Source organism: Somniosus microcephalus, chromosome 13 (assembly GCF_052327205.1).
Source record: "Somniosus microcephalus isolate GS21.2 chromosome 13, FLI_Smic_1.0, whole genome shotgun sequence".
Taxonomy (NCBI): Eukaryota; Metazoa; Chordata; class Chondrichthyes; order Squaliformes; family Somniosidae; genus Somniosus; species Somniosus microcephalus.
Window position 1 is genome coordinate 129,090,142 of NC_140999.1, and position 16,617 is coordinate 129,106,758.

General features: G+C 50.8%; 1 pseudogene; it reads right to left on the reverse strand.

Annotated features, from left to right (window-relative positions):
• Positions 1 to 204: 204 nt before the first annotated feature.
• Positions 205 to 16,617, reverse strand: part of LOC147108594 (protein-glutamine gamma-glutamyltransferase 2-like) — a 79,888-nt pseudogene continuing 63,475 nt past the window's right edge.

Genomic DNA, 16,617 nt, shown 5'->3' on the forward strand with positions numbered 1-16,617 from the left:
CTATGGTTTAGCACCGGCGCTAAATGTCGGCTCAATTTGGGAAGAGGCGCAGGGTTCGCTGCGCCAGTGCGCTAGTTGGTTAGCGCCCCACTTCTAGACCTCTTTAGGCGCTAATGGGTGGCGCAACCAACCGAATTTTTCCCCCTAAATATCTAAAATTGTAAGAGTACACCCTAATAGATTCATATTATAAATGGGGTTTCCAAGAACTTTTTGGATCATATTCCCCCTTCCTGAATGTCAAATTTGATGTATCCTTTCACATCCTTCAGTTTATCACTGTCAAAATCCACAATTATTTTCTTCAGCCCCATTTTCTTGGGAATAAGTGAAGCCTCCTTTGTAATCACTCCTCCTGGATTTATCTTCCCAACCCTAGAGCAGGTAAAATAAGAACAAAGTAATTAAAGAGCCTTAAAATAATCTTAAAATTTCCACCTTTCCTTCTAATACCATTTTCCAATTAATCCTCCCTGATACATAGATACATAGATACATAGAAGATAGGAGCAGGAGTAGGCCATTCGGCCCTTCGTGCCTGCTCCGCCATTCGATGAGATCATGGCTGATCCTTTAATTCAGTATCCCGTCCCCGCCTTCTCTCCGTAACCCTTAACCCCTTTTGCCCGTAGAAATATATCTAATTCCCTCTTAAATATATTTAATGAGCTGGCGTACACTGCCCTCTGTGGCAATGAGTTCCACAGGTTCACCACTCTCTGAGTGAAGAAATTCCCCCTCATCTCTGTCCTAAATGGTTTAGCCCTTATCCTTAAATTATGTCCTCTAGTTCTGTTCTCACCCGCCAAGGGAAACATTCCTTCTGCATCCAGTCTGTCTAGACCTGTCAGAATTTTATACACTTCTATGAGGTCCCCTCTCAATCTTCTAAACTCCAGTGTGTACATCCCTAAACTACATAGTCTCTCCTCATAGGTCATTCCCGCCATTCCTGGTATCAGCCTGGTGAATCGCCGCTGCACCCCCTCCATGGCAAGAACATCCTTCCTCAGATGAGGCGACCAAAACTGTACACAGTACTCGAGGTGTGGTCTCACCAGTGCCCTGTACAGCTGCAGCAAGGTATCCCTGTTCCTGTATTCTAACCCTTTTGCTATGAAGGCCAGCATACCGTTTGCCTTCTTGACCGCCTGTTGCACCTGCATGCTCGCCTTCAGTGACTGGTGTACAAGAACACCCAGGTCTCTCTGTACTTCCCCCTCTCCCAATCTATTGCCATTTAAATAATAATTTGCCCTCCCGTTCCTGCACCCAAGGTGGATAACTTCGCACTTGTCCACATTATAGTGCATCTGCCATTTATCCGCCCAATCGCCCAGTCTGTCCAAATCGCTCTGGAGCTTCCTGGTCTCTTCCTCTGAGCCCACCCCCCCTCCTAGTTTAGTGTCGTCTGCAAATTTGGAAATGCTGCATCCGACTCCCTGATCCAGGTCATTAATGTAAATTGTGAACAGCTGGGGGCCCAGGACCTTTTCCTCAACCTGATTGTTAGCTTTACTGAATTCTTGACATCTGTTTTATTAGTTTAGTCTGTTCACTGAATCCTTAATTACAATATCTAATTGCACAATGATCACAATAACTATGAGCTCGATTTTGTCATTGGGGCGGGCTGGGGGCGTGTCAGCCGCTTTTCGTGTTATCCACCCGAATCCACTTTGATGTGGGGGAAAGATGCGATTTTCACCTAATTGGCCAATTGATTCCCAGCGTGTGGGAACGCCTGGCCCAATGAGTCTTTCCATTCTGGAAGTCGCCTCCGATGACATCATCAGCGCTGCTGGATTTAAGGCCTGCAAGCAGCCTTGCTTCTTCTGCAGACTACAAACCTTATGCCCTTTGCTGTGATAGATTCCTCCAGCCAATATGTCCAGCAGTAGGCCAAAGTCTGCACCAAGATTCGATGATGCAGCCCTGCAAGCTCTGGTGGAGGGAGCAAGAGGAAGTAAGGAGGTGCTCTTCCCTTCCTCAGGGAGGAAGAAGCCTCCCCAGCAGACGAAAGCTGTGTGGATGTAAGTGGCCCAGGAAGTCAACTCTTTGTCTATGTGCCGCAGAACCTGGCTGCAGTGCAGGAAGAGGTTTCATGACCTTCTGCGCACTGGAAAAGTGAATATGACTTTGCAATCACCCTCAATCTGATCCCCATTGCTGCTCCTCACCAGCACTCAGCTTTGACAACCTCTTCCTCCACATCCCACTTGACAATGACATCCCTGCACCCTACCCATTCCCTCTCTCTCTAGGGTCACATTCACCTAACTATTTGACTATGCAGCCCTCACACTCCCTATCGCTGTGATGCTATGACAACAACTTACAACATACAGGGAGGTCCCTTGGTCTTGCCACCTCACTCCATCGTTGTCTCCTTCTAGCCATCAATGATATGGATTCTCCACACTCACTCCTTCATTCTCACTCAAACTCCACTTGTCTCCCTCATTGCAGGAAAAGAGAGATCACCATAAGAGGGAAAGAGCGAGGACAGGAGGAGGGCCACCCTCAGTAGCCCAGCTCACCCCTGGGAGGAGACGGCCCTGGAGATCGTGGGAGTGGAGGAGGATGCGCAAATGGGGGACGGACAGATGGGTGCATCAGAGCAAGCTGGTGACAGAATAGTTTATCATCTCTCTCATTGACATTGCATGAGTCAGTGATAATGATTCTGATGCTCTAACAGATTGACTTTTGATCACCTGCAATATTCAATGTGCATGTAACCTTGGCCTCACATCTCTGACTCTTTCCTTTACTCCCCCACAGGACCATCGCAAGCACCCATCCCCACTATCCAGGAGGAACAGCCTGAGCCTCCAGACTCCTCAGAGGAAGCTGCAACCCCTGAGGGTGCAGTGTCAGCAGAATTAAGCGCACCCAGCACCAGCGCAGACACTCAGACCTCGGTGGTACCTTCGCGAGATAGAGTAGTGTTGTCACCTGGTGTATCACAGCTCACAAGTGAGCATCAGCAGATTGTGGAGACAGGGACAGCAGTGGAGAGTCCGAGTCAGAGGGCGCAGGACTCTGCCAGCTTGGCTCAGCTGCATGTCGACCCTCTGCCTCCGGGTACATTCAGAAGAGGAGCGGTGCTGGAACTCCAGGAAGAGGTGCAGGAGTCTCTGGCAGGTTTTGTCTCCAGGGTCGCTGCGAGTGTGGAGCGAATGGAGGAGTCCATCGCGAACATGAGCAGAGCCTTTGTGAAGGCATGGCGCATGAACGCATCACCACGGAAAGGATGACAACCTCCGTGGAAAGGATGGGTACCTCCATGGTAAGGCTGGCTACCGTAGAGGAGAGGATGGTTACGGTAGAGGAGAGGATGGCGACGTCCATGGAGGAGTTTAGTCGCCAGTTAATGGAAAACATGGTCTTTGTTCAGAATAGACTGACATCTCTTGAGGAGCGATGGGCAGCTATTGAGCAAACAAACCAGACCGTCAGGCAAGTCCTCAGGAGTAGGACTTCCAGTACAGAAACACGTCCTCATGGCCCCCCTGAATTGCAGCAAGGTGCTGTCAAGCCACTTGCTAGCTCTGAAGTGGGGCTGACCCATGAGAAGGATGTTGGTGGCAGACATCAAGGAAGTGGGGGCTCCTCTCCAAGCGCTCACACGACCATGCCACTGCAAAGCCCTTGGTCAGAGCTCCACCAGAGTCCCCACCCAACTGAGATCGGCGTCTCAACCCCTGCACAGCTGCAGGAGCAGCAGACTGTTGCCGAGCCCTCACAGGTTCGCAACCCCAGAGGATGCCCGCCAAAGGTGTCGAGACAGGAGCAGCAAGAAAGTGAGCAAGGGGCCTCCACATCTGCTGAAGCCACAGGGGAAGCACCACGTAGGAGCACGCGTAAGTGGAAGATAATGCACAAGTAGTCACAAGGGCAGTCACTTGGGTGTCATGTTGTGTTTATTTTTGAAATGCCATCAGTTGCTTATTTTGATAAAAAAATTCTGATGTCAACTGTTGCAGTTGTGGCCTATGTCATTTTGCAAATGGGACTTCCACAATGAGGGCTCAGGGTGACTTGCAATTGTCAGTATGGTGGTCAGGGTGATATGAATCCGTAGGTTTTTGGCCATTGTCGATGGTGTGGTAAGAAGGTGCAAGACAAAAAATTTTGATTGGCCAGGCTAAGCAAATCTGGCCAAGCTGAGTGCGTCCCTTGCATCCCGGCCAGCAATGTGCTCACATGCTGCTGCCGCTGGTTGATGGGCCTCTGCAAGCTGGTCATTGTCGCTCTCCTCCTCCTGCTCCTCCTCATCTGAGGAGGCTATGTAATGAGCCACTTGTTCCTCAGGCACCTGCAAGCCACGATGTTATGCCATGTTGTGAAGTGCACAGCAAACCACAACGATTCTGGAGACCCTGGCTGCTGAGTACTGCAGGGCTCCACCTGATCTATCCATGCATCTGAAGCGCATCTTTAGCAAGCCGATGGTTTGCTCGATTAAGGATCTGGTGGAAATGTGGCTGGAGTTGTAGCGCTCCTCAGCTTCGTTAGATGGCCTCCTCAACAGCGTCATTAGCCACGTCTTCAGGGGATAACCTTTGTCTCCAAGTAGCCATCCGTTAATTTGCTCTGGTGGACTGAAGAGCGGAGGCACATTAGAGTGGCGCAGGATGAAGGAGTCATGGCAACTGCCAGGGTACTTGGCACAAACATGCAAAATTTCCTTCCTGTGGTCACACACCAGCTGTACGTTGAAGGAATGGAAGCCCTTGCGGTTGACAAAAATACCTGGATTGTGATGGGGTGCCTTAAGGGCCACATGTGTGCAGTCAACGACGCCCTGCACCCTTGGAAAGCCTGCCAGACTGTCAAACCCAACCGCACGTGCGGTTACACTGGCTTGATCCTTGGAGAAATGGATGTGATTGTGCGCGATGGCAAAGAGGGCATCAGTTACTTGCGTGATGCAAGTGTGTGCAGCCACTGATGTCTGCTGCTGATCCCTGGAATGAGCCTGATGCAAAAAATTTGAGTGCGGTGGTGACTTTGACGTTCACTGGTAAGGGTTGTCCACCTGCTCCTCTGGGCTCCATGTCTTGCTGCAACATTGCGCAGATGTCACCCACTACCTCTCGAGAAAGTCTGAGCCTCCTTTGGCACTGCTGCTCAGTCATGTTGAGGTATCTGATCCTCTGTCTGTAGACCCTGTTTGGGGGGTATCTCCTGCGCCGACGGGCTTCCATGCACTGGCGCCTTCTGGCCTGTGCAGCTTCAGGTGGGTGAGCAGCAGCTTGGCACTCCTGTTGTTGCTGCTGCTGTTGTTCATGGTTCTGGTGCTGCCGCAGCTGGTCCTCATCCGAATCTGATGTCCAGGAGGAAAGGAAATAAATGGTTCCCATGCTTCTGGTATATGCCTCAGTTGAGGAAGCGCTCAGTCAAGGCGGGGAGAGGGGTTTCCCAGGAGGTCACATGGGAAATGGGTGTCAGGCTCCAAACTTCCACAACAATGAGTATGCCTGTTAAAAGTTCCCCCAGACCTGAGACAACACAGTTCTGCCATCTGCAAATGAAGATTGCTGAAAACTCCTGTTTAATGGTGGAGCTGCAGCTGGTAGTAAGCAATCCACTTGTGCTGCCGCCAAGTTTCACTGGCATGTTTCAGAGGAGGCGTGCAGCATGTGGGAAAACTGTTAAAATCACAACGGACCCTCAAAATGGGATTACAGAGGCACGTAACTGGTTGTTAAGGGCCTTAAGGGCCCATCCCGCCTCTTGGAGGCGGGTTGGAAACGGGGTCAGAAAACACGCATTTGGCAAAATTGCTTGGAGGCGGGATGGAGGCGGGATCGGGCCCGCCTGCCAGTTTTTGCGATTTTAAATCCTCACATGCCTCCAATCCCGCCTCCTCGGGACTGGCAAAATTGAGCCCATTATCTTTCTGGACTCCAGGCTGGTAAATATTAAATCTAATGAAGTATTTGTCCCAATTTGTTGCATGTTTATGGTGTCCCCACAATGTACCTACTGTACACATGTTGATCATAAGGGCTATGTCTACTTGTTGACCTGTACTGTATATTTTCAGAGTGTTCCGACTCACCTTATTTCCATCAGACCATCAATCAGACCTGCTCCCTCAAGTGTGAAGACACAGTTAGTCAGCGTCACAGGCAAAAAGTTCTCAGAACTGATTTCTGCCATCACCTCGCGGGACTGCACAGACACACCTGGGACCTGAGGAAACAAGTCAATTCTTCAGAACATCCAAAATGACAGGTCATTGCCCTAAACCCTACATTCCCCTGGCACAGGAGGTGCCCCATGGCAAGTCCTTGAGTCTGGAAGCGGGGAGGAAAGCAAATTGCTGCTGCACTAGTAATGACCATCAGAAATCCCGTCGGAGAGAAAAGTAGAACTTCTTCAAGGTGGGCATTCCTAGAAGAGAAGTGACAGTGAATTCAACACTAATACAAAAGCAAATTACTGCGGATGCTGCCTTACCTGCTGAGTATTTCCAGCATTTTCTGTTTTCATTTCAGATTTCCAGCATCCGCAGTATTTTGCTTTTGTATTAGTGTTTAATTCGCTGTCACTTCTCTTCTAGGAATGCCCACCTTGAAGAAGTTCTACTTTTCTCTCCGACGGGATTTCTGTTTGTCCCTTTTACCTTGTTACACTTACTTAAAAACCTTTTACATCTCCAACTTTTTCCGGTTCTGACAAAGGGTCATCGACCTGAAACGTTGGCCTCGATTTTAACTGAGCCGTGGAGGCGGGTTTGGAGGCGTGCGGGGGGTTAAAATCACAAAAACTGGCGGGCGGGACACCCCCGCCTGGTTCCTGACTCCAAGCCATTTTTACTCGGGCATGTCTGATGGTCCCGAATCCGTCCCGTATCCAATAGGCGGGACTGGTCTTTAAGGCCCTTAATCACCACTAAATGGCCTCTGTAATGCCATTTTAACAGTCCCTTGCACTTTTAACTCTTTTCCCATGTAAAACACGCCTGGTGGGAATCACGACTGTGAAACCTGGCGGGAGCACTATTGGCTTGCTGACTATCAGCTGCAGGTCAACCATTAAAGAGGAGATTTGATCAGCCATCATTTGCAGGTGGCAGGATTTTTTGTCTCAGGCCTGGGACAACTTTTACCAGGCTTAGCCACACCTGCGGAAGGTTGGAGCCTCACACACATCTCCAGTGCGAGCTCCTGGGAAACCCCTCTCGCCACCTTCACTCAGCGCTTCCTCAACGGAGGCATATGCCAGAAGCTTGGGAGCCATTTTTTCCTTCCCTTCTGGGCATTAGAGGAGCTTGAGCACCAGGCGCGGCAGCAGCAGAACCAGGAACAACAGCAGCACCAGCAACAGCAGCAGCAGCAGGAGTGACAGGCTGCTGCTCACCCACTTGAGGCAGCACAGGCCAGAAGGGGCCAGCGCCTGGAAGCCCGTCGGCACAGGAGATACCCCGCAAACAGGGTCTACAGACACAGGGTCAGCTACCTCAACATGACTGAGCAGCAGTGCCAAAGGCGGCTCCGACTTTCGCGAGAGGTAGTGACTGACATCTGCGCAATGCTACAGCAAGACCTGCTGCCCAGAGGACCAGGTGGACACTCCTTAACAGTGGCCATCAAAGTCACCACCGCACTCAACTTTTTTGCCTCAGGCTCATTCCAGGGATCATCAGCAGACATCAGCGGCATTTCCCAGGCGGCCACACACACTTGCATCATGCAGGTAACCAATGCCCTCTTTGCCCTTGCGCACAATCACATCCATTTCACCAAGGATCGCGCAAGTGTGACGGCGCGAGCGGTTGGATTAGCTCATCTGGCAGACTTTCCAAGGGTGCAGGGCATCGTTGACGGCACACATGTGGCCCTTGGGGCACCCCATCGCAATCCAGGTATTTTTGTCAACCGCAAGGGCTTCCACTCCCTTAACGTTCAGCTGGTGTGTGACCACAAGAAGGAGATTTTGCATGTTTGTGCCATATTTCCTGGCAGTTGCCATGACTCCTTCATACTGCGCCAGGCTAGTGTGCCTCCTCTATTCAGGCCACCAGATCAACTTCACGGATGGCTACTTGGAGACAAGGGCTATCCCCTGAGGACTTGGCTAATGACGCCGTTGAGGAGGCCAGCCAACAAAGCTGAGGAGGGCTACAACTCCAGCCACATTTCCACCAGATCCATTATCGAGCAAACCATCGATTTGCTGAAGATGCGCTTCAGATGCCTGGATAGATCAGGTGGAGCCCTACAGTACTCAGCAGCCAGGGTCTCCAGAATCGTCGTGGTTTGCTGTGCACTTCACAACATGGCACAGCGTCGTGGCTTGCAGATTCCTGAGGACCAAGTGGCTCCTCACATACCCTCCTCAGATGATGATGAGGAGGAGGAGGAGGAGGAGGAGGAGGAGGGCAAAAACAACCATCCTGCAGAGGACCAACAACCAGCGGCAGCATTACGCGAGAACATTGCTGCCTGGGATGCAAGGAACGCACTCCTCCTGGCCAGGTTTGCTTAGCCTAGCCAATCAAGCACTTTTGCCTTGCAGCTTCGTGCCTGAGCATCGACAATGGCCAAGACACTGCGGATTCCTAGCTATTTGTCCAGCATACTGAAAATTGCAAGTAATCCTAAGCCCTCAATGTGAAAGTCCCATTCGCAAAATGACACACGCCACAAATACAGCAGTAGCCATCAGACATTTTATTGACAGAATTCATCTGATGGCTTTTTTTAACAATACATAAAATTTCACCCAAGTGACTACCCTTGTGACTACTTGTGCTTTATTTTCCTCTTACGTGCGCTCCTACATCGTGGTTCCCCTGAGGCTTCAGCAGATGTGGAGGCCCCTTGCTCACTTTCTTGCTGCTCCTGTCTCGACACTTTTGGCGGGTGTCCTCTGGGGTGGCGAGCCTGTGAGCGCTCATCAACAGTCTGCTGCTCCTGCGGCTGTGCAGGGTTTGAGACGTCTATCTCACTTGGGTGTGGACTCCGGTGGGGCTCTGACTGAGGGCTCTGCAGTGGCATGGTAGTGTGAGCGCCTGGAGAGGAACCCCCACTACTTTGAGGTCTGCCACCAACCTCCCTCTCATGCGTCAGTTCCCCCTCCGCGCCTGCAAGTGGCTGGAGAGCACATTGCTGCACATCAGGGGGGCCAGGGGGACCCTTATCTGCAATGGCAGCCCTACTCAGAAGGACTTCCATGAAGGTCTGGTTTCTATGTTCAATAGATGCCCATCGCTCCTCAAGAGATGTCATTCTATTCGGAACACTCACCATGTTTTCCATAACCTGGCGACTAACCTCCTCCATGGCCGTAGCCCTCCTCTCCTCTACCGTAGCCAGCCTTACCACGGAGGCAGCAATCATTTCCACGTAGGTAGCCATCCTTTCCGTGTTGATGCGCTCGTGTGCCAATGACTCCACAAAGACTCTGCTCATGTTCGTTATGGACTCCTCCATTCACTCCACACTCGCAGCGACCCTAGAGACAAAACCTGCCAGAGACTCCTGCATCTGTGCATGGAGTTCCATCACCTCTGATCTTATGGATGGACCCAGAGGCAGAGGGTCAACATGCAGCTGAGCCGAGCTGGCAGAGACCTGCGCCCTCCAACGAGGACTATCCACTGCTGTCCCTGTCTCCACAATCTGCTGATGCTCACTTGTGAGTTGTGAGATACACCAGGAGACAACACTACTCTATGTCCCGAAGGTCCCAGCGAGGTGTGTGTGTCTGCGCTGGTGCTGGGTGCACTTATTTCTGCTGATGCTGCGCCCTCAGAGGTTGCAGATTTCTCTGAGGAGTCTGGAAGCTCAGGTTCTTCCTCCTGGACAGTGGGGACGGGGGCTCTCGATGGTCCTGTGGGGGAGTAAAGGAAAGAGTTAGAGATGTGAGGTCAAGGTTACATGCACATTGCATATTGCAGATGATCATAAGTCCATCTGTTATAGCTTCAGAATCATTATCAGCGACTCATGCAATGTCAATGAGAGAGATGGAAAACTATTCTGTCACCAGCTTGCTGTGATGCACCCATCTGTCCATCCCCAACATGCGCATCTTTTTTAACCCCAACAATTTCCAGGACGGCTTCCTCCCAGGGTGTTAGCTGGGTTAATGATGGTGGGCCTCCTCCTGTCCTGGCTCTTTCCCTTTTAATGTGAGCTCTCTTTTCCTGCAATGAGGGAGACAAGTGGAGGTTGAGTGAGAATGAAGGAGTGAGTGTAGAGATTGCATAGCATAGATACTTAGAAGGAGACAAAGATCAAGTGAGGTTGCAAGACCAAGGGCCCTCCCTGTGTGTTGTCAGTTGTGTTCAAAGCATCAGAGTGATAGGGAGTGTGAGCGCTGCATGGTGGAATAGTTATGTGAATGTGAGCATAGAGAGAGAGGGAATGGGTAAGGGTGCATGGATGTCAGTGTCAAGAGGGATGTGGAGGAAGAGATTGCTAAAGCTGAGTGCTGGTGAGGAAAGGCAATGGGGATCAGATTGAGGGTGATGGAAACTTCATACTTACTTTTCCAGTGTGTTGAAGGTCAAGGAGTCTTTTCCTGCACTTGGTGCGCCGTGTGACCCCCAAGGAGTTGACCTCCCCAGCCACCTGTATCCACACAGCCTTGGTCTGACTGGGAGGCCTCTTCCTCCCTGATGAAGGGAACAGGACCTCCCTGTGGACCCTAGCCCCATCGACTAATGCCTGTAGTGCTGCCTCATCAAACTTAGGAGCTGCTCTTGGCCACCCGCTGGCCATTGTTCCTGTAGGTTCCTGTGCCATCAAATGGAGAAATCTTGGCAGTCTGCAGAAGAAGCAAGGCTTGCTGTGGACCTTAAATGCAGCAGCAATGATGACGTCATTGGAGGGGACTTTCAGTCATGAAAAACCCATTTGCAAAGGCTTCCCACACGTTGGAAATCAATTGGCCAGTTATCCCAGGCTGCTGTGTGAGGCAAAGGAGGAGATTGCAGGGGCTCTGACACAAATTTTCAAAACCTCTCTGGCCACAGGGGATGTGCCAGAGGACTGGAGAACAGCTAACATAGTACCATTATTCAAGAAGGGTAGTAGGGATAAACCAGGGAATTACAGGCCAGTGAGCCTAACATCAGTGGTAGGGAAATAATTGGAAAAAATTCTGAGGGGCAGAATTAGTCTCCACTTGGAGAGGCAAGGATTAATCAGGGATAGCCAGCATGGCTTTGTCAAGGGAAGATCATGTCTGACCAATTTGATTGAATTATTCGAGGGGGTGACTAGGTGTGTGGATGAGGGTAGTGCAGTGGATGTGGTATACATGGATTTTAGTAAGGCTTTCGATATAGTCCCACACAGGAGACTGGTCAAGAAGGTAAGAGCCCATGGGATCCAGGGTGCCTTGGCACATTGGATCCAAAGCTGGCTTAGTGGTAGAAGGCAGAGGTTGATGGTCGAAGGTTGTTTTTGTGACTGGAAGCCTGTGTCCAGTGGGGTACCGCAGGGATCGGTGCTGGGTCCCTTGCTGTTTGTGGTCTACATTAATGATTTGGATGTGAATGTAAAAGGTATAATCAGTAAGTTCGCAGATGACACTAAAATTGGTGGGGTGGTAAATAACGAAGAGGGTAGCCTCAGTCTGCAGGACGATATAGATGGGTTGGTCAGATGGGCGGAACAGTGGCAAATGGAATTTAACCCTGAAAAGTGTGAAGTGATGCATTTTGGAGGGACTAACAAGGCAAGGGAATACACAATGAATGGTAAGACCCTAGGAAAGACAGAGGATCAGAGGGACCTTGGTGTGCATGTACATAGATCCCTGAAGACAGCAGAACAGGTGGTGGTTAAAAAGGCATATGGGATACTTGCCTTCATTAGCCGAGGCATAGAATATAAGAGCAGGGAGGTTATGATGGAGCTGTACAAAAAGCTGGTTAGGCCACAGCTGGAATACTGTGTGCAGTTCTGGTCGCCACACTATAGGAAGGATGTGATTGCTTTGGAGAGGGTGCAGAGGAGATTCACCAGGATGTTACCTGGGCTGGAGCACTTCAGCTATGAAGAAAGACTGGACAGGCTGGGGTTGTTTTCCTTGGATCAGAGAAGACTGAGGGGGGACCTGATTGAGGTGTACAAAATTATGAGGGCCATAGATAGGGTAGATAGAAAGGAACGTTTTCCCTTAGTAGAGGGGTCAATAACAAGGGGGCATAGATTCAAGGTAAGGGGCAGGAGGTTTAGAGGGGATTTGAGGAAGAACTTTTTCACCCAGAGGGTGGTTGGAAGCTGGAACTCACTGCCTGAAAAGGTGGTAGAGGCAGGAACCCTCACAACATTCAAGAAGCATTTAGATGAGCACTTGAAATGCCATAGCATACAAGGCTACGGACCAAATGCTGGAAAATGGGATTAGATTAGACAGGGCTTGATGGCCGGCGCGGACGTGATGGGCCGAAGGGCCTCTTTCTGTGCTGTATAACTCTATGACTCTATGGCCCCGATTTTCGGCTTGTGTGGGGAATGGTCGGATTTCCCCGAATGTGGGGTTTCTGACACACATAAAAAAGTGTCAGCCAGCTCCACGCAATTTTCCCTCAAGTGGCCAATTAATTCCCAGCATGTGGGAAGCCTTGCTAATTGTTCAATTCGAGTCTGAAATCCCCACAGTATGATGTCATCATTCGTGGTGCTTTCAAGGTCCATAGCAAGCACTGCATCCTCTGAAGGCTTCCAAACGAACCATTCGGGATGGCAGAGGAGCCTGCAGCAGCTGTGGCCAGTGCCAGACCCCGAGCTGCCTCCAAATTCGACGAGGCTTCACTGCAGGCATTATTGGATGGGGTTAGGGCCCACGGGGCGGTTCTCTTCCCTAGGTCAGGGCGGAAGAGGCCTCCCACTGAGACCAATGCTGCATGGATGCAGGTGTCAGCAGATGCCAACTCGCTGGGAGTCACCAGAAGAACCTTGGCATTACATCTCTATCTCCTTCCTTTACTCCCCCACAGTACCATCCAGAGCCCCCGTCCTCACTGTGGAGGAGGAAGAGATGGAGCAGCCAGACTCCTCAGAGGAAGCGCCAGCCTCTGAGGGTGCAGCGTCAGCAGAAGTAAGCGCACCCAGCACCAACGCAGACACTCACACCTCGGGGGTCCTTCGGGACATAGAGTAGTGTTGTCACCTGGTGTTTCACAGCTCACAAGTGAGCCTCAGCAGATTCTGGAGACAGGGACAGCAGTGGAGAGTCCTCGTCGGAGGGCGCAGGACTCTGCCAGCTCAGCTCAGCTGCGCTGCATGTCGACCCTCTGCCTCTGGGTCCATCCGCAAGAGAAGAGGTGATGGATCTCCATGCACAGATGCAGGAGTCTCTGGCAGGTTTTGTCTCCAGGGTCGCTGCAAGTGTGGAGTGAATGGAGGAGTCCATAGCGACCATGAGCAGAGCCTTTGTGGAGTCATTGGCGCATGAATGCATTACCATGGAAAGGTTGGCAACCTCCATGCAGGAGATAACTCACCAGGGTACAGAAAACATGGTGAGTGCTCATAAGAGAATGACATCTCTTGAGGAGCGTTGGCCATCTGTTGAACAGAGAAACCAAATCTTCATGGAAGTCCTTCTGAGTAGGACTGCCAGTGCAGAAACAGGTCCCACTGGCCCCCTAAAGCGCAGCAAGGTGCTCTCAAGCCACTTCCAAGCGCTGGCCCCTTCTGGCCTGTGCAGCTTCAGGTGAGTGAGCAGCAGCCTGGTGCTCCTGGTGCTCATCCTGCTGTTCCTGGTTCTGCTGCTGCCGCCTCTGCTGTTGAAGATCCTCTAATGCCAGGAAGGGAAGGTACCAAAGGCCTCCCATGCTTCTGGCAGATGCCTCCATTGAGGAGGTGCTGAGTTAGAGTGGTGAAAGGGGCTTCCCAGGAGCTCACACTGGAGAAGTGTGTGAGGCTCCAACTTTCTACAGCTGCTCCTAAGGCTTCAAAAAGTTCCCCCAAGCCTTGATCAACAAGGTCCTGCAGCCTGCAAATGCTGCCTATTTAAATCTCTTCAGCCCTCAGCGACCTGCTGCTGCAAGCAAGCAAGCCAGCTGTTTTCACGCCAGCTCTCATTGGCGGGGTTCCCCGCAGGCGTGTTTCATGTGGGGAAAGCCCCAAAGTCGCAACAGCCCCGGAAAATCTTCCTTAACAATGTGATCATTGGTGATTAGTGCTCTGACGAGCAGTCCCGCCAGCGGCGGCCGGGACTTGTAGTGTATGTAACCGTTCCACCTTTAAGAGAACTATTTTAAGGGTTGCACTACTTTATCTTGGCTGCTGTATACTGTAATACCGGTGGTGACCACACCGGTATATAAGTGCTGTGTAATGATTTATTGGGCAGTTCCGCCCTGACCCTCAACTAGTAAAGACCTGTTAAAGTTTACTCTTGTGGTCTGTGTAGCAATTCTCGATATAACACACAGACTTAACAGTGGCGACGAGTACGATCTTACGCTGCGGCAGAGATACATCCAAGGCAGTTTAACGGGCGTCGAGAGGAGGCATCCGCCCTCATCATTCTGCTGAGAGAAGACTCGGGTCTGCAGAGAAAGGAAGAATTCTGACACGAAGCCTTCCATCAGCAACAGGCAGTGATCATCCCTTCTATCACGGTGGTGGGTAAGCCGATCAGCGACGAACAGTAAGTCGGCCACGGTGGCTGTGAAGTAGGGGAGGGAAAAACGGAGGATATAAGGGCGGAGAACTCGACCACGGCCGGGGAAAAGAGCCGGACAGAAGTCGGGGCCAGAGGCGCTGAGACTGGGGCAGCGTAAGGCACGGGAGCCGCGGTGAATGCAAACGCAGCCGGTGCGAAAGACCGGGCTGCAAGCGGGCTGGGAGACGCAACAGCGTCGAGAGAGAGCTCGACCGCGACCGGTGAAAAAGGCCGGGCAGCTACCGAGGCCGCGAGGCGCAGCGACCGGGTCAGCGTAAGGCGCGGGAGAAAATAAAAAAAAAAAAGAAACGCGGAGAACTCAGCCGCAGCCGGGGGAAAGGACCGGACTGCAAGAGGGGCTGGGAGGCACGATTTGAAAACCGCTGGGGAGGGCGAACGCAGCAATTCGGCAATCGCCATTACAGCCAGCGGGGGAGAAAGGCAAAATGCGGGAAGCCGCCATTTTCGTAGGCGGGGGAAGAAGACAAGCGCGGGAAACCGCCATTTTGAAAAAAAAAATAAAAGAAAAATTTCTTTGTGTTTCTTGAGAAGGTTGCGAAGATGCCTAAGCGTGGTAACATCAACGATTTCGATCCCGATGTTGAAGATTGGGCCACGTATGTAGAACGCATAGAGATATATTGTAAGGCAAATAAAATATCAGATGAAGATAAAGCACTAACCTTACTAAACTCAATGGGTGCGAAGACATACGGGCTCTTGAAGCATCTTCTATCACCAGCTAAACCGGCGGATCAGACTTTCGCTAAAATTGTGGCTGTCCTGAAAAATCATTTGAACCCCACACCGCTGATGTTAGCGGAACGATTTAAATTTTATGCGAGAACGCAACTGAAAGAGGAAAGCAACACGGAGTATTTAATTGAACTGCGTAAGCTAGCGAAATACTGCCAGTTTGGGGAAAGCCTGACAGAGGCACTGAGAGACAAATTCGTGTGTGGATTGTCGAAAGAAGGAACACAAAAGCGGCTGCTTGAAGAGAATGATCTTACACTTGATAAGGCTGTCTCTATTGCAGCATCACATGAAGCCGCAGCGAGAGGCACTGCGGAAATGCAGCTGAAGGCAGCGGTACTCAGCGTAAATCAAATGGCTTCGGGTACAACGAAATGTTATCGTTGTGGGAAGACAACACACAATCAGAACCAATGCTGGTTTAAAAACCAGGAATGTAGAAAATGTGGCAAGCTTGGTCACATAGCTAAAGTATGCCGGTCAGGAAAGAAGACCAGCAACAAAAGGTCACCGCAGGAAAAGTGCAGAAAAGTACATAAGGTGGCTGAGAGGAGTTCGGATGAACAGAATTCGGATTCAGACTCCAACAGCAAGGAACTGGGTAGTCTGAGAATTCACAATGTGAGTAAGGAAGCTGACCGACAAACTATCTGGGTCACACTGTAGATAGCAGGAGTCCAAATTAAGATGGAATTGGACACCGGATCGGCGTTGACGGTCATGAATAAGCAAGATTACAAAAGGTTATTCAAACATATCCCCCTATGGGATACGAAGATAGTATTGCAGACATACACGGGGCAAAGAGTATGCCCCATCGGAAAGATAAAAGTCAAGGTGGTACACAAGGGCAAAGAACACCAAGGAATGGACTTATATGTACTACCTGAGGGAGGTCCACCGCTTCTGGGACGGGAGTGGATCAGGAAAATAAATATGGACTGGCACTCCCTAAACGCAATAACGGTAGATTCCGGGAAAAAAGATGTCAAACCTGAACGATTGTCCAGAATATTGGATGAGGCTAAAGAGGTGTTCCAACAGGGACTGGGAACACTGAGAGGAATTAAGGCAAAAATCAAGATTGCAGAACATGCAAACACAAAATTTTTCAAAGCCAGACCGGTACCTTATGCGATACGACCTGCTGTGGAAGCTGAGCTGGAAGGGCTAGAACGTTCAGGAGTACTGTCTAAGGTGGACTGGAGTGAGTGG